The following is a 23469-nucleotide window of genomic DNA, read 5'->3' as shown; positions in this document are numbered from 1 at the left end:
CTACCTCATCTGAGAAGAGCATAATGTATGCAGAGACCCTGAATCTAACAATGTATCACTTACTTTACTGGGTGCAGCCATTCTGACACAATCAAAGCTTTTAGATTTAGCAATGAAGCAGAGCTGAGAAAGCTGCCTCCGCCCACACCAGTGTCTAGGTGTACAAAGTTCATAGACAGTGAGCTGCTTATCACAGGAGGGGGCGGAGTCGGACTTGTGCTCATGTTCTGCTGTGTAGCAATGATGAGCTCCCGGTGCTAAAACAATCATTGCAAGGAAACCACAGTTAAATGCATGTATTTGTGGCTAAAAGATGATTCTTGCAACTGGGTTTCATTTTTGCCTTCTGCAGCCTCTCTGTTTCACTCTGTTTATTGCTGGATGCAGAATAACTTAAAAACCTGTCAGCTCAATTTTGTAATGTAAGGTAAAGACATGGCTGTTTTTATTTGATACATTTGTTGAGGAAATCTGCCCTGTGGTTTTTCTTTAATCACTTTTTGAAATTTTGTGCTAATTAGATTATGGTGCACAGGGGCCGGACTGTTCACTGGGTCTTATCCCACCTGCCTGTGATTCCCTGGCCTCTCCGCCTGCCTCCTCTGTTTGAGGAGGAAATTTCAGGCAGAGACGGCAAGTCGCTGAAAAAGAAGTCAGTCCGCTATAAGTTTGTAACTCTCTTATCTGTTTTTTTTGTTTGTTTTTTTTTCCTGAGCTCCTCGCAGATGTTTTTGACCATGGACCACATCAAAGTTGATTGTGCAGTGAAACAAAAGGCCATTAAAAAAAACAAAGTGTAACATTTAGCATGAAACCCAATTGTAAAAATAATTTTTAGCCCCAAATACGTCCCCAAAAGTGGACAACATTTTTAAACAGGTCATAGAACACTTCAATAAAAGTTCAGAATGTACAGATGTCGTACATGTCACTTTTTCTTATGTCTACATTCGCGTTTATTCACCAAAAATGAAGTGACCGAAAATCAGTTTGATCTAGAGGCCAGTAATCAAGGCAAGACATGTCCTGGTAATGTCCAAGGGGTGATTGCATTTACAACTGCTTATCTTCTCACTCTTACAGCAGAAAAAAAAAGATCTCCCACTCTAACAAAGCAAACAAACTCCATCATTGATAAAGGTTTGTGTATCACCTCTTGGGGTCATTGGAAGATTGGTAAGGGGGAAAAAACAACGTGATCAATCTCCTTAGTGTCCCTTGTAGCTTCTTCCTCCTCCTTGGCTGTGAAAAGGTTGAAGGATAAGTTAGAGAAATTCTGGTGACACCATTCCCCATCTGCAGTGCCTGGAGGCCATGTGTGGATTCAAATACACTTGTATTTCACATGGAAGTCATCTACACGAGGTCTCCATGACTGCACTGCACCGGACCAAAATTACAGCATCCGATTCATACTATGGGCTTTGGGCTTGTAGTGTCAAGCAGTCATAACTCAACATAGAAAAAGTATTAAAACGTCTCAAAACTTTCCTCTAGTAAATGGTCAGATGGTAAATAAAATGTATATAAAAAAAATGTAGTATTCCCCTTGTTATGTATTGTATTCATTATAACTATTCCCAGCCTTTAGAAGTCATTCTATATTGAATTTCATCCCCTCGCACTGCCGAAAAAGGATTTTAAATACAAATGGGAAAGTCTGTGACTCACACAGATAAGTAGCATTGCTATTGAGACGCACAGTTAAGGACAATGCATTATGGGGTTTTTTGGACATTTCTCATCTTATACATTTTTATTTAAATAATCTAATAGGGTGCTCTTTACACCCACTGGTGATTTACATATTATACTGACGTGCAAAAAACAGTGCCCATCCATCTATTCATGACTGTTTAATCGACACACAAAATGCAGCTTCTGTGCCCGGTTATCCCAAAGAAAACATTCCAAGCAGACATCAATTTACAGCGCGTGAAAGAAGTATTGAACATGACACCAATTTTCTAAATAAATATATTTATTAAGGGGCTATTGACATAAAATTCTCACAAAGTAATATGACCAACCAGTGGCTATAAAGGAAAGCTGAACGGTAAACCTTTATTGATCAGTGGTCGTCTAATAGCCTGTTTACTAGTGTTGATTGAATTTGTTCGGCATTTCAAGTTCATGTTCGAGGTTCTGGCTTGTTCGCGCCAAAAAGTCGTCTCTGCCCACGAACATCCCTGATGTGTCACGCCGATGTTCTGCGTAACAGCATGGCAAATCAGGGATGCTCGTGGGTGGAGCCAATTTTTTGGCGCGAACAAGCCAGAACCTCGAACATGAATTTGAAATGCCAAACAAATTTGCTCAACACTGTGTTTACACAGACCGCAGTCAACAATGTGCATTGAGCAATTTGTTCTAGATCGCTCAGTGCACATAGGCTGCCATTGTTCTCAGCAGTGCGAGTCCTATTTACACATGACGATGCACCTCCAAGAATGTTGATCTTTTGCGTTGCACAAAAGATAATTTCTCCCAATTAACAATCTTTTTACTCTGTCATCGGATGATCAGAAGACTGTTTACACCGAAAGATTGTTGTGAAACGCGCTTCCTAAGCAGGGCTGTGGAGTCGGTATAAAATAGACTGACTCCAAAAAAATATTATAAATTGGATACAGCAGTTCAATGCAGTTTGTGGGGAATATTTTTTCCTAAGAATTTGGGAAAGTTATGAAAAGTCCTATAAATGTCTGTCCTATTCCTGATCTAAGGGTCTAGACTTTTAGCTGAGATGAATGTGCTACAGTAAATTTATCACTTAAACATGAGCCATGTATGAGGGAGTCGGAGTGGTGGAGTTGGAGTCAGAGGTTTGGCTTACCGACTCCACAGCTCTGTTCTTAAGAACACTCATTCACATTTCTCTTCCAGTGTGAATGCAGCTATAGCTGCTAGGTGCAGGCAGCACTTATGGTTTATGTAGTGCTGTTTGTAGAACACCATAGTTTATTTTCAGTGTGTTTTTACTGTACAGTTTCTTTATAGGAGATCATTTGCATTGAATTGTTGTTGGTGGCTGCGGTCCTGCCGATGTATCCTGTAATTGCACATTATGAAATGTTTTATACGATCAGATAATTGTTGTTGATATGTTCTGTAAAAATCCTCCAGGACTGCACATGTCCATTCTTGAATATTTCTGTGCTTTTAATGCTTCTATTAATCCTGGGATCATGCTGAGCAGGATGTGGAAACCTGCTATTGTCATACTGTTAACTCGACCCAACGAAGGAATATATTTAGAGGGGTGCTTACGGCTATGTGCAGATTGCTGCTTGCCTTGAAATCTGTATAACCAACCTGTACTCACAGCCATGTTTTATCCTATTCCGATTAACAGGGTGGTTAAAGGTTTTGTCTCATGACAACTGTCTTATGTGAGATGAAAGCCATTATAGCTACTTATTACTGTGATCAGCTTCTCTGATTCGTTCAATCTGCTCTTCTTGGCCTGGGAAAGGGTATGTGCATACAACACCGTTTACTTGCAGACTAACTCGCTGAGTTTTCCCAGAGGAAACCACTTTAGGACATATCAGTGGCTTTTGTCTCCCCTCTACATTCAACAATGGAAAAAGCCGCTAATGGTTTCAGAAGCAAAAACGAAGAGAAATTGCTGTGAAAGACACCAAGGCGTTAATGGTCTTCTCACTTCTTTTAACCGCTTGATGTCTTTTGAAATCTGAAGCGGTTATAGGGAGTCTGTCAGCAGATTTTTGCTTTGTAATCTGTGGACAGCATACTGTAGGGTTTAAAACTCGGAATTCAATGATGTTTCATTTTTCAGGTTATGTGCTGTTTACTTACAATGAAGGTTTTATCACTTGACATTTATTGCTGTGACTACCTGCTGCGTGCCAAGGTGTCCAACTCCGCCCCCTCCTGTGATAAGCATCTCGCTGCCCATAGACAATGTACATAGGGAGTCTGGTGTGGGCGGGGTTAGATTTCTCAGCTCTGCTACATTGCTAGATGTAAGAACTCCGTGTCAGAATGGCTGCACCCAGTAAACGAAGTGATACATCGTTGGAATCAAGGGTCTTTTTTCTTCATTATGCTGCAATCAGATGAGGTAGCAAAGACGTAAAAACTACTTAATATTCAGATGTACATTTTTTTATTTTTTTTTAACGTTCTCGGAATGGACCTGTCTTAAAAGCATGTTGTGTGCAAATACCAAAACTGCAGACCTTTTCTCTGTAGAATTGCATAGCGGCTTTTCATTAGTTAGGGCTATTATTAGTGGGTACTGGAGGGGACTTGCCCTCTATGGAATCCTTTTTACTTAAATTGGCATTTGCAAAGGATGGCTCCTAACTAGACAACCGTGGTATCAGAAACTTTACTGAATGATAGATAAGCACTTAGAGCCTAAAGGAAATACCCGTGACCTTCTGCCTACAGACACAGATTATGCCTGCACTTATTTGCCATATTGGTACCTTTTCACATTCCTTGATCCAGCGGTGCGTGTCGACAAAATTCAGCATTGCTGTGCCAAGTTGCTTAGAAAGTTGGACGCCTGTTCCAACCATGGCTTCACATGCACCAAAATTGTCAAACCAGTATTTAAGCAAAAAAAAAAAAAAAAAAAAGCATCATTTCGGATGTGTGCAGGAAACACCTACATCTTCATGTATTATAGTCAGAATGCATGCATGTCTCAGAGCTGATTTTGTTCCCATGTTTTGTAAGTTGATGTAATTAAAGAAGTTGTCCACTACTTTCACATTGATGCCCTATCCATAGGATAGGACGTCAATGTTTGATCGGCTGGGGTCCTGCAAGCAGCATCCCCGCTGATCGGCTGTTATCGTGCTGGTGTCCGCCGGCCAGAAGTCCTTGCCTGCGGTGCTTGGCCGTCCATCTGTAGTGGGCGCCCGTGGGTACTACACATCTGCCTCCCATTCAATTGTATAGGAGGCGGATGTGCAGTAACAAGCGCCGGCCACTGCAACTTGACGGCCAAGCACCGCAGGTAAGGACTTGCAGCCGCCGCCATTGGCACCTATAACAGCTGATCGGTGGGGGTGCCACATGCGGGACCCCGGCCGATCATACATGGATAGGGCATCAATGTAAAAGTAATGAACAACTCCTTTTAAGGTTGGATTACAACTCCCCTATGTGTACTGGTGTTTGTAGTTGTACGCTATAAGGCTCCGCTCATGACTACATTTTGAGTTCATTTTCTCTGTTCTGCTCTAGGTATAGATAAATGGAATTCAGATGAAACTGAAAAGTTACAGAACAAAGACAGAAAGGCCCATTGGTTTAATGGGCTCCATCTGGTTTCTGTTGTGCGTTTTTTGACAACTGCTAAGGCCAGGTTACCATCACGATTTATTGGCTCACCAGTGGCTTTGTTGGGGCTTACATCTAAAGCCCTGAAGAAGGGATTTGGATGTTTGCGCTGACGTAGCCATTAACTTGATTCAGACGGAGTCATCATGCACGTTTTGGGCAGATACTGCTGAAAATGATGTTTGACTCCGTGTGCATCTTAAGTCAGTGGCTCAGTTAGTGCAAAAAGTTTTTCAGGACTTCAGACGTAGGCCCCTATGGGGCCACTGAGGGGATGTAACGTGATGTGAACATAGCCTAAAAGCACAGAATGCAGCATCGGAAAAGCTCCCTGCTTATACAGCAAACCTTACCATAGGCTCTCATTTACCTAACAGGCTAATACACGATCCTTGTGATTCTGGTTTATGATGTTATACTTTACTAGCTATTGAACCCGTTCTACGCCCTGGTGGCGAGCATTTTTATTGGTATATGGTCTCCCATGCTGGTATGTGCTGCCCCCTTCCTGGTAATTGTGCTGCCCCCATCCTGTCCCCACCATCCTATACTGGTTTGCATGGTACACCTCATCCTCATCCTGGTATGCATGGCACCCCTCACCCCCAATCCTGGTATGCATGGCACCCCTCATCCACATCCTGGTATGCATGGCACCCCTCACCCCCAATCCTGGTATGCGTGGTACTCCTCACCCCCAATTTTTGGTATGGGTGGCACCCCTCATCCCCCCAATCCTGGTATGCGTGGCGCCCCTCATCCCCCCAATCCTAGTATGCGTGGCACCCCTCATCCCCCCCCAATCCTGGTATGCGTGGTACCCCTCATCCCCCCCAATCCTGGTATGCGTGGTACCCCTCATCCCCCCCAATCCTGGTATGCGTGGCACCCCTCACCCCCCAATCCTGGTATGCGTGGCACCCCTCACCCCCCAATCCTGGTATGCGTGGCACCCCTTAACCCCAATCCTGGTGTGCGTGGCACCCCTCAACCCCAATCTTGGTATGCGTGGCACCCCTCACCCCAATCCTGGTAGGGGTGGTACCCCTCACCCCAATCCTGGTAGGGGTGGTACCCCTCACCCCAATCCTGGTAGGGGTGGTACCCCTCACCCCAATCCTGGTAGGGGTGGTACCCCTCACCCCAATCCTGGTAGGGGTGGTACCCCTCACCCCAATCCTGGTGTGCGTGGTACCCCTCACCCCAATCCTGGTGTGCGTGGTACCCCTCACCCCAATCCTGGTGTGCGTGGTACCCCTCACCCCAATCCTGGTGTGCGTGGTACCCCTCACCCCAATCCTGGTGTGCGTGGTACCCCTCACCCCAATCCTGGTGTGCGTGGTACCCCTCACCCCAATCCTGGTGTGCGTGGAACCCCTCACCCCAATCCTGGTGTGCGTGGTACCCCTCACCCCAATCCTGGTGTGCGTGGTACCCCTCATCCCCCCCCCCCCAATCCTGGTGTGCGTGGTACCCCTCATCTCCCCCCCAATCCCTGTGTGCGTGGTACCCCTCATCCCCCCCCCCAATCCCTGTGTGCGTGGTACCCCTCATCCCCCCCCCCAATCCCTGTGTGCGTGGTACCCCTCATCCCAATCCTGGTGTGCGTGGTACCCCTCATCCCCCCCCAATCCCTGTGTGCGTGGCACTCCTCATCCCCCCCCCCAATCCCTGTGTGCGTGGCACCCCTCACCCCTATCCTGGTATGTATAGCCCCTGCATCCCTTTCACGCTGTACGCACATCCAAAAAAAATAAGCACTTATACTCCCCTTTCTTCTCTGTGCTCCAGCGCTGCTGCGTCCTGTTCTGCCGGAGGCCGGGGAGGAGCGCTGCGCCAGAGCACCGCGCTGTCCGGCGCCATTTTGCTGAAGACACATGCACCGATCCGACGCCTCACTCCTGCCCCAGTCTCCGGCGAAGAGAGGCACCGCGGCTACGCTCCTCCCGGTCAGGGAAGTATGGCGCCGGAGATCGAGGTATGCGTTCAGTGTCTACGCATACCGTGATCTCCAGCGCCATACACTCCTCTTACCTGTAACGGCTGGATGCGGTCATCTGTCTGGAGCCAGACTGCGCGTCACGCATGTGCAGTGTGCAGTCTATAAAGGCTTCAGACAGAGGGACGCATCCCCCGTTATATTATACTAGCTGTTGAACCCGTTCTACGCCCGGGTGGCGAGCATTTTTATTGGTATATGGTCTCCCATGCTGGTATGTGCTGCCTCCCTCCTGGTATTTGTGCTGCCCCCATCCTGTCCCCACCATCCTATCCTGGTATGCATGGCACCCCTCATCCCTATTCTGGTATGCATGGCACCCCTCATCCCCAATCCCGGTATGCATGGCACCCCTCATCCCCTATCCCCGTATGCATGGCACCCCTCATCTCCTATCCAGGTATGCGTGTCACCCCTCACCCCCAATCCTGGTATGCGTGGCACCCCTCATCCCCAATCCTGGTATGCATGGCACCCCCCATCCCTATCCTGATATGCATGGTACCCTATCCCTCATCCCTGTCCTGGCATGTATGGTACCCTCATCCGAATCCCGGTATGCATGGCACCCCTCATCCCCAATCCTGGTATGCATGGCACCCCTCATCCCCAATCCCGGTATGCTTGGCACCCCTCATCCCCAATCCTGGTATGCGTGGTACCCCTCACCCCCCAATCGTGGTATGTGTGGTACCCTTCACCCCACAATCCTGGTATATGCATGGTCCCCTCACCCCACAATCCTCGTATATACATGGTCCCCTCACCCCACAATCCTGATGTGTGGCCCCCTCTTCCTTTCACACTGTACACACATACAAAAAAAAATAAACAGTTATACTCACCTTTCTTCTCTGTACTCAAGCGCTGCTGCGTCCTCTTCTGCCGGAGGCCGGGGGAGGAGTGCGGCGCCGGAGCACCACGCTGTCCGGCGCCATTTTGCTGAAGACACACTGTAAATGTGTCTTCAGTAAAATGGCAAAGGATAGCGCTATGCGCACGCGCTGATCCGACGCCTCACTCCTGCTCCCGGTCTCCGGCCAGAAGAGAGGCCCCGCGGCAAAGCTCCTCCCAGTCAGGTAAGTATGTAAGTATGGCACCGGAGATCGCGGTATGAGTTCAGTGTCTACGCATACCGCGATCTCCGGCGCCATACACTCCTCTTACCTGTAACGGCTGGATGCCTGCTTCTGTCTGGAGCCAGACTGTGCGTCACGCATGCGCAGTCTATCGAGGCTTCAGACAGAGGGACGCATCCCCTGTTATATTATATAATATATTTCTGCCTTATCGATTAGTTTTCTACACTTTTCTGTATGACTTTTCTCGTGATGTACATTACTTTGACATGGGAGCCTATGTGTGACATACTCCACTGTATGACTATACATTGGCACCTGCTGGAAGAAACCTTTGGTAGTATATTATCCCCCAAGGTATGCCACTTAACGCACACTGCAGTAGTATGCATTATCCCATAGTGGTTCTCTCCTGTATGTAGTTCTACTGTTTATAACGTTATCATTTAGGGCCGTGGGTAAACAGTCTGTATCAATAGCATCTCTAGGTGGAGCGTATGCTCACATTAGTGCCTTTGCTGAAAGGCCTATGATTCAGGTGCCATTTTTAGAATCAGCAATAACTTGACTGTGAATCAAATTGCTTAATTTAATCCTACTGTATGGCTGTCAGCCCTTCAGTAATTATGCACTGTCTGTGCTGGGTGTGAATTTTAATAGACGAGCTAAGACTGGGCATGTCCTGGATGAGAAGTGTTCTGCATTTATTGAACTGCTGTCAAATTTCAGTGTAAACAGGAAGCAATCATATATTAGTCTGCCTTACTACATTACAGTAATTATCTTTCCTGACTTTTCTTTCAGATTAGTTTTTAAGATTTCATATGTATGCTGAAGATGCATCAGCTTTCTTCAGACAGGGGGACTATTTTAGGCTATAGTTGCATGGCACAACACTAAAATCACAGCGACACATTGTAACATGTAATATGTTGCACATTGAAACATTGCAACATATTAAGATTGCGACAGAGTTGCAATTGTTTCCATATGAGTTGAATATATTGACGCTGGTCACATATTGCCCACGACTCACTTGTCATAGACTTCAGTGCAAGTCGCTCGAGACATGCGACATATCGGTTTCTTGGCTGTTTACACCAGAATCAGAGCCCTAAAATAGAGGAGATGGATTGCACAGATTTTTTTTGTCTGGCGATTTTATAGAGAACTGCATGTCTCTATGTAGCCCCGGCCTTAATGTCAACTTTGATGCCAAAGTGCAGGACAATTTTGATTGGAGAAGAACCACTAACAGCCAGTGCTCGTCTAACTCCTCATGAGATGTCCCCTTATCATTGTAAACTGGACAGTTGGTCTAATACAGCAGTGTGTTTATGGTCGGTACTATCTGAGTAGACATCCATACTACAATGGCCTATGGATCCGCCAATGTCCGCCCCGCATAGTACAGAGAAATGCACAGCTGTACCATATGACTTAGTTGTTGTTTTTTTTTCTTGTTCATAAGTTTCACTTTATATTCCATATTTTGTGAGCACCACATAAAGCGAGAGCAATGTTTGGACCACAAATTGGTGTTTGCCAATCACTCCTTATATGCTGTGAACATCAAATATTATGTAGAGCATTATCTCTCTAATACTCAGTGTAGGGCTAAGTATAACCTTGATGGTCTGAAAATACACAAAATGAACCAGTGTCTCATACTACGTGATGTATTTTGCACATCTTATGGCACTTTTATCTGACTTTTATAACAACTTTTGGTTGGCTTACTTTTAGACCGGTTTCTCTGTCCAAAATTTTGTCTTATGTTAGGGTAATTTAAGCGACACCTCTCCCCAGGCAGCCATGATCCATTTTCAGGAGCGCCTTAGACAGTTTTTGGGACAGGATTAAGACTTTCTGGTCAAAATGTGTTGATTTTGCTGACTGAACTATTCTATATACAGTACAGACCAAAAGTTTGAACACACCTTCTCATTTAAAGATTTTTCTTGACTATGAAAATTGTACATTCACACTGAAGGCATCAAAACTATGAATTAACACATGTGGAATTATATACTTAACAAAAAAGTGTGAAACAACTGAAAATGTGTCTTATTCTAGGTTCTTCAAAGTAGCCACTTTTTGCTTTGATGACTGCTTTTCACACTCTTGGCATTCTCTTGATGAGCTTCAAGAGGTAGTCACTGGAAATGGTCTTCCAACAATCTTGAAGGAGTTCCCAGAGATGCTTAGCACTTGTTGGTCCTTTTGCCTTCACTCTGCGGTCCAGCTCACCCCAAACCATCTTGATTGGGTTCAGGTCTGGTGACTGTGGAGGCCAGGTCATCTGGCGTAGCACCCCATCACTCTCCTTCTTGGTCAAATAGCCCTTACACAGCCTGGAGGTGTGTTTGGGGTCATTGTCCTGTTGAAAAATAAATGATGGTCCAACTAAATGCAAACCGGATGGAATAGCATGCTGCTGCAAGATGCTGTGGTAGCCATGCTGGTTCAGTATGCCTTCAATTTTGAATAAATCCCCAACAGTGTCACCAGCAAAGAACCCCCACACCATCACACCTCCTCCTCCATGCTTCACAGTGGAAACCAGGCATGTAGAGTCCATCCGTTCACCTTTTCTGCGTGGCACAAAGACACGGTGGTTGGAACCAAAGATCTCAAATTTGGACTCATCAGACCAAAGCACAGATTTCCACTGGTCTAATGTCCATTCCTTGTGTTCTTTAGCCCAAACAAGTCTCTTCTGCTTGTTGCCTGTCCTTAGCAGTGGTTTCCTAGCAGCTATTTTACCATGAAGGCGTGCTGCACAAAGTCTCCTCTTAACAGTTGTTGTAGAGATGTGTCTGCTGCTAGATCTCTGTGTGCCATTGACCTGGTCTCTAATCTGAGCTGCTGTTAAACTGCGATTTCTGAGGCTGGTGACTCGGATAAACTTATCCTCAGAAGCAGAGGTGACTCTTGGTCTTCCTTTCTTGGGGCGGTCCTCATGTGAGCCAGTTTCTTTGTAGCGCTTGATGGTTTTTGCAGCTGCATTTGGGGACACATTCAAAGTTTGCCCAATTTTTAAGACTGACTGACCTTCATTTCTTAAAGTAATGATGGCCACTTGTTTTTCTTTACTTAGCTGCTTTTTTCTTGCCATAATACAAATTCTAACAGTCTATTCAGTAGGACTATCAGCTCTGTATCCACCTGACTTCTGCACAACACAACTGATGGTCCCAACCCCATTTATAAGGCAAGAAATCCCACTTATTAAACCTGACAGGGCACACCTGTGAAGTGAAAACCATTTCCGGTGACTACCTCTTGAAGCTCATCAAGAGAATGCCAAGAGTGTGCAAAGCAGTCATCAAAGCAAAAGGTGGCTACTTTGAAGAACCTAGAATATAAGACATATTTTCAGTTGTTTCACACTTTTTTGTTAAGTATATAATTCCACATGTGTTAATTCATAGTTTTGATGCCTTCAGTGTGAATGTACAATTTTCATAGTCATGAAAATACAGAAAAATCTTTAAATGAGAAGGTGTGTCCAAACTTTTGGTCTGTACTGTACATATATTCTGTATATCCTGAAATGAGCTTAAAGATTTTGGTCCACTTTCAGAGTGCCGGATATCCTTTCACAGTTTTTGGGATAGGTGCACATTGCTTCTGAGTACTTACCCTATAGTATTCGTCGCCATAGGCCCCCATTCACCAGATTGTGGCTTAAAGTGTGATTTTTCACTATCCATCTGTCTAGTACATGCCTGCACACCATTTAACTGTTTAGAAAAGCATGTTAAACTGCGCTTTCCTATACAGAGTAGCACTGCAAAGAAGCCTGTATACCATGCGGTACAAGTTTCTTCACAGTGGGTCCCGATAGTGGACGGACTCCATGGCATCCATCCTTAGGCTATGTGCCCACGTAGCAGATTTTATGCAGCGCATTTTTGCTTCTGTCTGGCAGAAAAAAGACGCATGCAGTTTTACATGCGTTTTTCCTGCCAGAGAGAAGCGTTTTTTCAGCGTTTACATGCGTTTTCGCAAGCACTTTTCCAAGCGATTTTGAGCGTCACTTGGAAAAGTGCTTGACAAGTTGGTCACACAATATAAATCCATGCAACTGGCATGGATTTATATTGTGTGACCAACTTGGATGCTTTAAATGCTGCATCTATAGTAAAAAAAAACAAAAAAACAACAAAAAACTGTATACTCACCTCTCCAGTCTCCTCCCGGCTGCGATCCTCTCTCCTCGGCATCCTGCGGTGTACTTGCAGGACCTGCGGTGACGTCTTTTAGTCAGCTGATGGTCACGCGACAATCACCTGACTAAATAACGTCACCGCAGGTCCTGCAAGTACACCGCGGGACACAGAGGAGAGAGGATCGCGGCCGGGAGGAGACCAGAAAGGTGAGTATGCAGGTTTTTTTTATTTTTAACTTTATTTCTTTTTTTCACCGCGTGGTAGCCGGGATGAAGAGGAGTTGTAGTCTCCTCATCATCCCGGGTACCACACGCACCGCGATTATGCTGCAAATTCGCGGCCATTGAATTTAATTGAAATGCAGCAAATCCACATATACCTGCAGGTTTGCTGCGTTTCAATGTTCCTCAATGGCCGCGAATTTGCAGCGTAATCGCGCTAGAAATGGTCACGCTGCTTTTTGCAACGCAATGCGAATTCTGCACGCTAATTAGCGATCATGTGCACAGCACATCCGAATTCACATTGCTTTGCATGGCAAACTGTTTTACAAGCGTTTTTGCAGCCGTAAAAACGCTACAAAAACACTAGGTGGGCTCATGGCCTCACTGTGCACACTGTTAAATAGGTTGTCCGCTACTTTATCATTGATGACCTATCCTAAGGATAGGTCAATGTCTAATCTGTCGGGCCCAGCACCCACCGCCGATGAGCTGTTATCAGTCGGCGGCCACTGGCCAGAACTGCTCAGTTGCTGAGGTGGATGCGCAGCATCCCGCCACAGCCACTATGAGAAGACTAAGCTCCTCCGCAATTGAGCAGCTCCACAAATGAGCAGTTCCAGTCGCCAACACCAAGAACACCTGATTGGTCGGTGTCCAACACCCGGCACCCCTGCCGATCAGACATTGATGACCTATCCTAAGGATAGATCATCAGTGCTAAAGTAGTGGACAACCTCTTTAATTTGCAATCCACTTGAGCGTAACAGTGGGCACAGGCACAACACGGACAGAGACATCATAAATAGATTTAAAACTCGATCTGGCCCATTTTCCTCCATTGTCGAGGCACACTAGAAATCGTAAATCTGCTTCAGTGTGGTTAGTCACTCTCTGCCCTGTGCAGTGTCCACCTTTAGGTCATACACTGGGATTAATATTCTCCTTAGCTTCCTGTAATTTATGATGGGATCCAGCATGTCCAGTGGACTAATGATCTCCCTGATGACCAGGCTTTTTCTAAGGCCACGGCCCCACTATCAGTATTTGGTCAGTATTCGGTCAGGAGTGGGAGCCAAAACCAGGAGTGGGTGATAAATGCAGAATTGGTGACTTGTTTCTATTATACCTTTTCTCTGATTGTTAATAAGAATTTTTATTTATGTAGCGCCAACATATTCTGCAGGACTTTACAATTAAGTAGGGACATGTAGAGACCATAAAAACAATACAATGTATCACATTTAAACAGTTACAGGAGGATTGAGGGCCCTGCTCGCAAGCTTACAATCTATATGGAAATGGGGGGACACAATAGGTAGAAAATGGTCATCAGCCAGTATCTAAGACCAGTTACCGTGTGCTATTGGGGACATGGAGGATGTGTAGACAGATGAATAGTCAGGAGCAGATTAAGATTAACATTTAGGAGTGAACAGGGGTTGGTTAGGTTAGTGAGTTGAGGTGATAGGCTTATCTAAACAGATGTGTTTTTAAAGCACGTTTAAAAACATGGGAGCTAGATATTAGTCGGATTGTTTGGGGTTGTGTATTCCAGAAAACTGGCGCAGCACGAGAGAACTCTTGGAGACGTAGGTGCGGATTAAGGAGGATGTTAGTCTTAGATCAGCTGCAGAACGGAGGGCACGGGAAGGGTGATAGAAAGAAATGACGGAAGAGATATAGGGCGGTGCAGAATTGTGGAGAGCTTTGTGGGTGAGAGAGATGAGTTTACCTATTCATTACAGAATACAATACAATCAGTGCAATGACTGGCACAGGGTAGAGGCGTCGGTGAAGCCGCCTGATAGAAATACGACCCTGGCTGCTGCATTCCGAATGAACTGGAGAGGAGAGAGTTTGTTTAGAGGGAGACCAATTAGAAGAGAGTTGCAGTAGTCAAGACGAGAGTGATTAAGAGCCACAGTAAGGCTATGTGCCCACATAGCAGATTTGATGCAGAGCGTTTTTGCCTCTCTCTGGCAGAAAAAAACGCATGCAGATTTACTTGCGTTTTTTCTGCCATAGAGAAGCGCTTTATCAGCATTTTTACATGCGAAAACGCATGCGTTTTTCAAGCACTTTTCCAAGCGACTTACTGGCATGGATTTATATTGTGTGACCAACTTAGATGCTTTAAATGCTGCATCTATAATAAAAAAAAAAAATAAAGAATTAAAAAGTTAAAAATAAAAAAAACCTGTATACTCACCTCTCCGGTCTCCTCCCGGCGACGATCCTCTCTCCGCGGTGTACTGGCAGGCCCTGCGGTGACGTCCTTTGGTCAGCTGATGGTCACGCGACCATCACCTGACGTCAGCGGTCGCGTGTCCATCAGCTGCCCAAATGACGTCACTGCAGGTCCTGCAAGTACACCGCGGGACGCCAAGGAGAGAGGACACGGCCGGGAGCCCACCGGAGAGGTGAGTATTCAGGTTTTTTTTTATGTTTAACTTTATTTCTTTTTCCAGTACATCCCTCCTGACAGCACCCTCAGGAGGACGTCCTTCATATCTCTGATACGGACAGGAAACACAGAAGAGTTTAAAAGGCCCCCCCTTCCACCCATACCTTCAGTGTTTTTCCGGTCCCTATCGGATACAGGACGCAGAAGATCTTACCTCCAGTGAGCAGGAGCTCCTGAAGCCGGATCCAGGAGGATCGGGTTGGGGTCCTCGCACTCCTCCCCTTCCTTCTGCCGCGGTCCGGAGGCCGACACCCCGTCTGACAAGGGGTCCCTCAGCCTGGCCGGTTGAGCATGTGGCTCCCGAGGTGGACCGGTTTCCCCCACAAAGGGGGCTCTGGGTCCATGCCGCTGCAGCCCTGCGCGTGATCCGATGTGCGTAGGGGAGAAGGAGTGAGCAGCATTTCCGGTTGCAGGGGCAGTGGAGTGCCTGCCTCTAGTAACCGGCGTGCTATCCACGCTGGAACGCACTTCCGGTTCCGGTCTGCATATGAAAAAAAGGGCTCCAACCTGAAATTAAAGGGGAAACGCCTACATTTTGACGAAGCAGATGGAAGACAGGTGAGACAGGCTATTTAAATGTGGGGCTGCATCTGAGGTATCACTGTGTCTGGACACCAGCCATGGGAGAATTAACCACTGGTCGCCCTGATATGCCAGCAGAAACCCCGGTACATGTGAGTTAATGGGAGTTTCTTGGTCTAAGTTACCTGCTACCATCTGTAGGTTGCTATATGATCCCTTGTTGTTTTAGGACAAGGAGGGCTCTAAAAAACCACAACATCATCAACCCCTAAGAAAAAAGGGAAAAGATGCGCCATCTGTAACCTGAAGCTACCGGACACATATGGGAAGCAATTATGTACCGACTGTATTGCCCCAGTAGTCAGGGATGAACATTCCTCCTTCATGTCGGACATAAGATCCATAATAAGAGAGGAGGTCCAAAGTTCAGTCACAAATATGATCCCCACACAAACTTCCCAACCCGGACCTAGGCAAAAGAGACCCCGGTGGGAGATAGAATCTAGCTCAGAGGAGGAGGAAGAACTATCAGTTTACTCCAATCCTGAACAGGATGAAAGGGAGGGATCTATTTCAGTTCCCCCAGAAGAAAGAAAGAAATATCTCTTTTCTTGTGAAAACACTGAACCACTTTTATCGTCAGTAAGGAACACTATCAAAGTGGAAGACACCCTCCAACCCTCCTACCCTCCTCAGTATAACATGAAATGTTCGGAGGGTTGAGAACACGTATGAACAGAGTATTCCCTGTCAATAATCACATTAAAGCCATGATTTTAGAGGAATGGGAGGAGGTAGAGAAAAAACTAGTAATTCCCAGAAGTTTCAGATCCTGTTTGCCTTTTGAGCCAGAGGAAATCAAGCTGTGGGAGGAGATCCCAAAGATTGATATTCCAATAGCTAGAGTAGCAAAAAAGACATTGATCTCCTTTGAGGACTCGTCATGCTTAACCCTCCGTCACATACAATATCTGTTCTAACGAGTTCACATACAATGTGACTGTCAGGCGCAGGCTAGAAAAATACCTATAATATCTAATATTTGCAATTTCAGTGCTCTAAAAGTGATCAGTGACCTTCATAGGGATGTAATAAGAGACTACACATAATCAGGTGCAAAAAAAAACCCATTTACTTAACATAAAACTAATAACTCTGAAATACAAACATTTCAAAACTCCCGGCAAATAAGAGATGTGCCTGTCAGGCCTATTGTATGTGACGGAGGGTTAGGACCCTATGGACAGGAAGGCAGACAACCTCCTTAAGAAAACTTGGGAAACTGCAGCTGCGGTAATTAAAACAAACATCGCAGCAACCTCTATAGCAAGATCCATGATCATTTGGTTGGAACAGTTGGAAGACCATCTGAGGAACAAAACTTCCAGAGACGAGATCAGAGACTCCATCCCTCTGCTAAGAATGGCAACAGAGTTTATGGCCGACGCCTCAGCCGAATCAATTAGATTTGCTGCGAGAAATGACGCATTATCTACTGCAGCCAGGTGAGCAGTATGGCTAAAAACCTAGTCTGGAGATAACCAGTCCAAAAACAAATTGTTCTCCATCCCCTTTTCTGGACTCCGAGTGTTCGGTCCAGTTCTAGATGATATGCTGGAAAAGGCCTCGGACGAAAAGAAGGGATTTCCAGAGGAAAAACCCAGGAAAATAACATCCTTTCGGAGACCACGTCCCCAACAGAGATCAGAATACACTGGAAAGGGAAAATCGGGTAGATGGAGCTACCAAACGGGGGGTAAAAGCAGGAATACCTTTTCTAGTACGGGAAATAGCTCGCGTAGACAATGACGCCATAAGAGTAGGAGGGAGACTCCAACGTTTTCTGGGAGCATGGTCGGGGGTATCCAGCAATCCATGGATACTCCAGCTAATTGCAGATGGGTACAAGATAGAGATGGTAAAAGTTCCCCAAGAGAGATTCCATCTAACGACTGCTCAGTCTCCACTAGTCCAGCAGAGATTACGGACAGATGTGGGGAAGCTGTTACTTGCAGGCGTAGTAATACCGGTGCCAGTGGCCGAACAGTTTTCTTGGTACTATTCAAACCTGTTCTCGATAAAAAAGCCAGGAGGTGATTACCGCACAATTATAAATCTAAAGTCATTAAACAAATCAGTGGTGTACAAAAAATTCAAAATGGAATCCATCAGATCCACGATTCCCCTGATCAGAGAGAACATGGTGATGTGCACGTTAGACCTCAAAGAGGCTTACCATCATGTACCCATTCATCCTCACAGCCAGAAATATCTAAGATTCGCATTGAAGGACGGGCAGAACATACAGCATTATCAGTTCAGCTGCCTCCCGTTTGGTCTCTCCTCGGCTCCACGCATTTTCACCAAACTTGTAGCCGAGATTATGGCGTTTATAAGAGAACAAGGAATTCAAGGAATTCTAATTGTGTCCAATACCTGGACCATTTCCTACTAATCGCAGACTCTCCTCAGCAATTAAGAGCCAGTTTATCCTCAACCACCTTAGTTCTGAAGAATCTAGGTTGGATTATAATCTGGGAGAAATCATATTTGTTACCGGGAAGAAGAAAGATCTTTCTAGGGATTCTTCTGAACTCAGAACGACAGATGTCTTTTCTTCCAGAACAAAAATGAACAGATCTCAAAGACAGAATCATTGCTTTCCGAAAGAAATCGAAGGTGACAATCAAAGAGTGCATGAAGATCCTGGGTCTGATGACAGCCTCCATACCTGCGGTTCGGTGGAGCCAATTTCATTCAAGGCCCCTTCAACATCAGATCCTAGGATCCTGGAACAGGAAGATAGAGAGTCTGGAAGAAGATAACCTTGTTAGGAACAGCAAAGAAATCTCTGAAGTGGTGGATTTCAAGAACCAACCTGGAAAAGGGAGTTATGTGGAAGTTGATCCCCTTCATCACCCTTACCACCGACGCAAGCAGCAGAGGCTGGGGAGCACATGTGGAAGATCAGTACCTACAAGGTACCTGGCACGCACAATACCTTCCTTGATCATCGAACCTAAAAGAGCTCCTAGCAGTCTGGAAAACCTTGAAGACATGTCAGACGGATCTGAAACATCAGCATTTCAGAGTCCTGTCAGACAATATGACAACCGTGGCCTTCCTCAAACATCAGGGGGGGGCCAAGACATCACCAGCTGCAAGCCTTATCGAACAACATTTTTCAGTGGGCAGAAAAAACAGTACTTTCAATAACAGCGATACATCTGAAAGGGTCTCAGAACTCGGTGGCCGACTTCCTCAGTCGAAAAACCTTACAACAAACAGAATGGGAGCTGAATTGGGAGGAATTCCGTCACATAGAACTCAGATGGGGTTCCCCTCAAGTCGATCTATTTGCCACCCGGAAAAACGCAAAAACAGAAAAAATTTTCTTTCTCAACCCAGGAGACAGACCAGCCGGAGTAGATGCTCTGTCCCAGAAGTGGGACATGGACCTGGCTTACGCATTTCATCCTCTACCCTTAATTCCACTAGTGTTAAGAAAGATACAGGAAGATCGGTCCAGGGTAATAATAATCTTACCTTTCTGGCCCAAGAGGAGCTGGTTTCCTTTACTGAAGAGGATGGCCCTGGAGGATCCAATTATTCTACCAGAAAGACAGGATCTACTCTTCCAAGGTAAAATTTCTACAACTTTCAGCCTGGATCCTGAAAGAAAGATCCTAAGGTCCAAAGGACTCTCAGACGCGGTAATCTCAACAATGAAAAATAGTAGAAAACCTGTAGCATCAGCAATCTACACAAAAATATGGAAGACGTTTTGTACACTATACGGGGAGTCTGCAGTGCAATTGAAGATTCGAGTCCTAACCTCAGAGGTATTAGAATTTCTGCAGGCTGGTTTTGACAAAGGTCTAAGACCTAGCACTCTAAAGGTGCAGATTGCAGCTTTAAGTACTTTTATGGACTTCCCCCTGGCACATCATGCTTGGATTGAGAGATTCATGAAAGCCACAATGAGAATGAGACCGACAGTAAAAACTCATATCCCCCCTTAGGATTTGAATCCAGTCTTAAGTAATCTGTGCAAACATCCTTACGAACCCCTCGGAGAGGCAAGTGAAAGAATTCTCTCCTTCAAAACAGTTTTTCTAGTGGCTATAACCACAGCAAGACGCATTGGGGAGATACAAGCATTCTCAATAAAAGATCCCTACCTAAGGATTCTGGACAGCTGTATCATCCTCAGACTGGATCCAGCATTCTTGCCAAAGGTGGCAACACCTTTTCACATGAATCAAGAAATAGTTTTACCCTCGTTCGGTCAGGGCTATAGAAATGAGCAAGAACTAGCCTTTCATTCCCTAGATGTCAGGAGGGTAGTTCTTCAGTATCTAGAAACAACAAAAGATTGGTGAATTGACTCTAACCTGTTTGTACAATTCGCAGGTAAAAACAAAGGGAAAAAGGCTTAAAAAATGACTCTGGCAAGATGGGTCACATCTGTGATACATCTAGCCTATTTTTCAGAGGGGAAAACCCCTCCAGATAATATCAGAGCCCATTCTACCCGCGCAATGGCCACATCATGGGCAGAACGAGCAGGTGCATCTATGGACCAAATATGTAGAGCTGCAACATGGACAAGTTTAAACGCTTTTTGCAGACACTATAAGCTGGACATTCTGTCTAACCAGAAAATGGCTTTCGGAAGGAAGGTCCTCCAAGCTTTAATCCCTCCCTGAATATATACTCTGGTAATCTCCTGAGGGTGCTGTCAGGAGGGACGTACTGGAAGGTGGGCATTAGACCTACCGGTAATGGGGTTTCCAGTAGTCCCTCATGACAGCACCTATTATTCCCTCCTTTATATTCCATTCTGCTGTGTCATGTTAACATAGATAGAAGGAAGCTAAATAAAATAGCGTTGCATCCATCCTGGTGTGGTACTTGGAAAATCACTGAAGGTATGAGTGGAGGGGGGGGGCTTTTTAAACTCTTCTGTTTCCTGTCCCTATCAGAGATATGAAGGACGTCCTCCTGAGGGTGCTGTCATGAGGGACTCCTGGAAACCCCATTACCGGTAGGTCTAATGCCCACCTTTCACCGCGTGGTAGCCGGGATGAGGGGGAGTTGTAGTCTCCTCTCCATCCTGGGTACCACACGCACCGTGATTACGCTGCAAATTCGCGGCCATTGAATTTAATTGAAACTCAGCAAATCCACATATAACTGCCGATTTGCTGCGTTTCAATGTTTCTCAATGGCTGCGAATTTGTGGCGTAATCGCGGTAGAAATGGCCATGCTGCGTTTTGTAACGCAGTGCGAATTCGGCGCGCTAATTAGCGCATCATGTGCACAGCACATCCGAATTCACATTGCTTTGCATGGCAGATGGTTTTACAAGCGCTTTTGCGGCTGTTAAACACCGCAAAAACGCTATGTGGGCACATAGCCTAAGAGTTTTTGCAGTTTCAAATGTTAGAAAAGGTCGGATTCTGGAGATGTTTTTAAGGTGCAGGTGACATGAGCGAGTGAATGATTGCATATGAGAAATAAAGGAAAGTTGTGTGTCAAATATGACTCCAAGATAGCGAGCTTGCTGCTTGGGAGTTATGGTGGCACCGCACAAGGAAATCGCAAAATCAGCTATAGGTAGGTTAGTAGAGGGAGGAAAAATAAGGAGTTCAGTTTTGGAGAGATTCAGTTTCAGATAGAGGGAGGACATGATGTTAGCTGGTTTTTCTATTAGAGTGGGGGTGATGTCAGGTGAAGAGGTGTATAGCTAGGTGTCATCAGCATAGAGATGATACTGGAAACCAAATCTGATGGTTTGTCCAATAGGGGCAGTATACAAAGAGAAGAGGAGGGGGCCTAGGACTGAGCCTTGTGGAACCCAGATAGTAAGGGGAAGGTTAGAGGAAGAAGCCAGCAAAAGATACAGTGAAGGAGCGGTCAGAGATATAGGAGGAGAACCAGGAGAGAACAGCGTCCTTGAGGCCTATAGAGCGGAGCATAGTGAGGAGGAGCTGGTGATCCACAGTGTCAAAAGCGGCAGAGACATCCAGGAGAAACAGCAGGGAGTAGTGACCATTAGATTTAGCTGTTAGTAGATCATTAGATACGTTAGTGAGGGCAGTTTCGGTAGAGTGTGAGGAGCGCAAACCGGATTGTAAAGGGTCGAGAAGAGTTATCTGAGAGATAGCGGATTAGCGGAGTGGACCAAGCGTTCCAGGAGTTGAGATGAAGGGAAGATTAGAGACCGGTCTGTAGTTAGCAGGGCAGATCTTGTCACGGGATGGCTTTTTGAATAAAGGGGTTATGATGGCATATTTAAATGAAGAGCGAAAGATACCTGAAGAAAGAGAGAGGTTCAGTATTTTAGTTAGGTGGGTAGTGACAGCTGGGGAAAGGGACTGAAGGAGATGTGAGGGAATAGGGTTACTGTTTCAGGTTGTAGGGCGAGAAGTAGCGAGGAGTCTGGTCACTACTTCTTCTGTCACTGGCTCTAAGATGGAAAGAGCACTTGCGGTGCAGGGGGGAAGGGGATCCAGACTCTGGATTGTGCAAAAATGTCTTGACGGATACAATTGATTCTTTGTAGGAAGTAAGTGGCCAGATCGTCAGCGCTTAGGTTGGTGATGGGGGGGTCTGTACTTTAGGGCTCAGGAGGGAGTGGAAGGTTTCAAAGAGTTCTTTAGGATTGTTGGCTAGAGATGTGATGAGGGTGGTAAAGTAGACTTGTTTAGCCAGATGGAGAGCAGAGTTAGAAGTTTTGAGCATGAACTTATAGTGGATGAAGTCTCCTGCTGAAAGTGACTTTCTCCACAGACGCTCAGTGCACCTTGAGCAGCGCTAGAGAAAACGTGTTTGCATCGTGTGCTAGGGTTGTCGTCGATGCCGGATCATTCTGCGTGTAGCAGGTGCTACTTCATCCAGGGCACTCTTCAATGTGTAGTTTTAGTGTGACAATGCTGAGTCTGGACAGAGGAGGGAGAGGATGGGAGCCAAGGATGACTAGATTGTTCATAAGCTGCTGGATATTGATGGCACGTAGATTCCTGTGTGTATGGTAAGTGGGGGTGTCCCAGGGGAGGAGACTGTCCTTGACAGAGATGGATAAAAGGTTATGGTCAGAGAGTGGTAGAGAGGAGTTAGTAAAATCATGCAGCGAGCATATTCGTGAGAAGACCAGGTCCAGAGTATTCCTGTCTAAATGTGTAGGAGAGTTAGTAAGCTGTGAGAGGCCGAATGAGGCGGTTAGAGAAAGAAGTTGAGAGGCAAATGGGAAAAGCGGCTTATCAATGGGTATGTTAAAGTCCCCCATGATGAGAGTGGGATTATCACAGGATAGGAAATGTGGAAGTCAGGTGGCAAAGTTATCCAGAAACTGATGGGAGGAGCCTGGAGGAGGAAAATACACAACTGCCACTCACAGAGATAAGGGTATGTGGTGTGTACTTCGAAGGAAGGAAACACAAGTGAGAGAACCAGGTGGATGATTGTTCCTCACCTGGTTTTGGCTCCCGCTCCTGAGAAAAAAATACTGATTGTGGGGCAGTGGCCTAAAACACGCAATTGATGCCACTACTTCTGTGGATGCAGGTTGCAAACTATTGTGTTCAATTTGCACAATCCGTCATGTATTACTGCCCTCATCCCTTGCTGAAAACGTCCATTGAGCAACAATTGTGTAAATCCTTACTTCTGTACGTCACATGT

The 23469-nt window shown here is 45.7% G+C and overlaps 1 protein-coding gene across 3 annotated transcripts in view; it reads left to right on the top strand.

Moving 5' to 3' along the window:
* The window catches only part of ARFIP1 (ARF interacting protein 1), a 182014-nt gene that overhangs the window by 122276 nt on the left and 36269 nt on the right, over nucleotides 1-23469 (top strand). The gene's annotated exons all lie outside the window — the stretch shown is intronic.

Source organism: Phyllobates terribilis, unplaced genomic scaffold (assembly GCF_046119375.1).
Source record: "Phyllobates terribilis strain yellow unplaced genomic scaffold, ASM4611937v1 Scaffold_1__5_contigs__length_1240528914, whole genome shotgun sequence".
Lineage (NCBI taxonomy): Eukaryota > Metazoa > Chordata > Amphibia > Anura > Dendrobatidae > Phyllobates > Phyllobates terribilis.
This window is presented reverse-complemented; position numbering and strand designations above follow the sequence as displayed.